The sequence below is a fragment of the Trichosurus vulpecula genome, chromosome 5 (genome assembly GCF_011100635.1).
Source record: "Trichosurus vulpecula isolate mTriVul1 chromosome 5, mTriVul1.pri, whole genome shotgun sequence".
NCBI lineage: Eukaryota > Metazoa > Chordata > Mammalia > Diprotodontia > Phalangeridae > Trichosurus > Trichosurus vulpecula.
Window position 1 is genome coordinate 72,523,127 of NC_050577.1, and position 2,981 is coordinate 72,526,107.

Consider the following 2,981-nt stretch of genomic DNA (forward strand, 5'->3'; position numbering starts at 1 on the left):
TCGTTCTCCTTCCAAAGGGCAAGCATCTTTTAATTTCATGGCTGTAGCTGCCACCTGCAACAATCATTGAGACCAAGAATATAAAATCTGACATTGCTTCCATTTCTTCTCCTTCTATTTGCCAGTAAGTGATGGGACCAGTCACGATATTAATTGTTGTTGTTTTTTGCATTAAACTTCAAACCAGCTTTTACGTACTCCTCTTTTACCCTCATCAAGAGGCTTCTTAATTCTTCTTCACTTTCTGCCTTCAGAGTGGTATCATCTGCATATCTGAGATTGTTGATATTTTTCTTAGCAATCTTAGTTTCAGCTTTTAATTCATCCAGCCTAGCATTTCGAGTGATATATTCTATATACAAGTTAAACAAATGCGGTGACAATATACAGCCTTGTTGTACTGCTTTTACAATCTTAAACCAATCAGTTGTTCCATGTTCAGTTCTAACTGTTGTCTCTTGACTCACATACAAGTTTCTTGGGAGACAAGTAAGATTATCAGATACTCCTATCTCTTTGAGGACTTGACACGTTGTGCTGTGATCCAGTCAGTTAAATGAAGCAGAAGCAGACATTTTCTCTGGAACTCTCTTGCTTTTGACATAATCCAGGGAATGTTGGCAATTTGGTCTCTAGTTTCTCTGCCTCTTTGAAAACCAGCCTGCTCTTCTGGTAATTCTCAGTACACATATTGCTGAACCCTAGCTTGCAGACTCTTAAGCATAATCTGCTGGCATGGGAAATGAGCTCAATTGTTTGGTTATTTGAACGTTCCTTGGCATTGCCCTTCTTTAGGATTGGGATGTAAACTGATCTTTTCCAATCCGGTGGCCACTGCTGAGTTTCCTAAATTTGTTGGTCTACTGAGTGCAGCACTTTGACAGCATCATATTTTAGTATTTTAAATAACTCAACTGGAATCCCATCAAGTCTACTAGCCTTATTGTTAGCAATGCTTCCTAAGGCCCACTTGACTTCATTCTCCAGGATGTCTTGCTCTCCATAAGTAACCATACCATCATGGTTATCTGTGATATTTCTTGTATAGTTCTTCTTTATATTCTTGCTACCTCTTCTTAATCTCTTCTGCTTCTGTCAAGTCCCTACCATTTTTGTCCTTTATCATGCCCATTTTTGCATGAAATGTTCCTTTGATATCTGTAATTTTCTTGAAGAGGTCTCTTGTCTTTCCCATTCTGTTGTTTTCTTCTATTTCTTTGCATTGCTCATTTAAGAAGACTTTCTTATTTTTCCTTCCTGCGCTCTGGAGTTCTGCATTCAGTTAGGTATATCTTTCCCTTTCTCCTTTACCTTTTGCTTTCCTTCTTTCTTCAGCTATTTGTAAAGCCTCTTCAGACAGCTATTTTGCTTTCTTGCTCTTCTTTATCGCCGGAGTGTTTTTGTTGCTGCCTCCTTGCACAGTATTGAAAACCTCTGTCCATAGTTATTTAGGTATTTTACCTACCAGATCTAATCTCTTAAATATATTCATTGCTTCCACTTCATATTCATAAGGGATATTATTTAGGTCATACATATGTGGCTTGATGGTTTTTCTGACTTTCTTCAATGTAAGTGTGAATTTTGCAATAAGAAGCTCATAACCTGAGCCACTGCCAACTCCAGGTCTTGCTTTAACTGACTGTAGAAAGCTTCTCCATCTTTGGCTGCAAAGTATATAATCAATCTGGTTTCACTATTGACCATCTGGTGACATCCCTGTGTAGAGCTGCCCTTTGGATTGTTGATAAAGAATGTTTGCTATGACAAGCAAGTTATCTTGACAAACCTCTATTAGTCTCTGCTCTCCTTCATTTTTACTCTAAGACCAAACTAACTTGCTATTATTCCAGTTATCTTTTGATTTCCTACTTTAGCATTCTAATCTCTCATCATGAATGGGACATCTTTTTGCTGTTATTTCTAGAAGATGTTGTAGGTTTCCATAGAACTGATTAGTTTTGGCCTCTTCAGCATCAGTGGTCAGCAAATAGACTTGTATTACTGTGATATTGAACAGTGTGCCTTGGATTTGAATAGATATCATTCTGTCATTTTTGAGATTATACTCCAGTACTGCCTTTCTCACCCTTTTATTTACTATGAGGGTTACTTCATTTCTTCTAAGGGATTCTTGCCTATAGTACTACAGATAGTGATCACCTGAATTAAATTCACCTCTTCCCACCCATTTAAGGTCCCTGACACCCAAAACGTTGATGTTTAATCTTTCCATCTCCTGTTTGACCACGTTCAGCATACTTTGGTTCCCAAACCTTACATTCCATAAGTTCCTGTGCAATATTGATCTTTACAGCATCAGACTTTCCTTTCATCACCAGACACATCCACAGATGAGCTTCCTTTTGGCTTTGGCCCAACTGCTTCATTGGTACTGGAGCTACTTGTAGTTGTCCTCTGCTCTTCCCCAGTAGTGTGTTGTACCTTCTGACCTGAGGAGCTCATATCTCAGTGTCATATCTTTCATCATTTTAATACTGTCCATGGGCTTTTCTTGGCAAAGATACTGAAGTGGTTTGCCATTTCCTCCTCCAGTGGATCACCTTTTGTCAGAACTCTCCACCATAACCTGTCTATATTGTGTAACCTTGCACATCATAACTCATAGTTTCATTGGCCCCTTTGCCACCAGGAGGGGTAGAGCCAAAGACAGATAAATCACTTCTAGTCAACACATCTGTTAAGCACCTATTAAGTAAAAAAAAAAAACAACATTCTTCTAAAGACTAGGCATACCAAAACCAAAACAAAAGGGGCTCTGCCCTCAAAGAGCTTCCATTCTACAGAGAGAGTACAATATACATTTAGTATATAAATACAAGGTAATTGAGGAGAAAGAACTTTAACTGCTAGAGCGGATCAGGAATGGCTTCATAGAGAAAGTGAAGTCTGAGCTGGACTTTGTTGGGACATAAAAGATTCAGAGGCTGGAGGGAAGGAAGAAGTGTAGTCAAGACATA

The 2,981-nt window shown here is 38.6% G+C and overlaps 1 pseudogene; it reads right to left on the reverse strand.

The window, feature by feature from the left end:
• Nucleotides 1-508: 508 nt before the first annotated feature.
• On the reverse strand, nt 509-1,195 carry LOC118850897 (annotated as a pseudogene).
• Between the last annotated feature and the right edge of the window lie 1,786 nt (nt 1,196-2,981).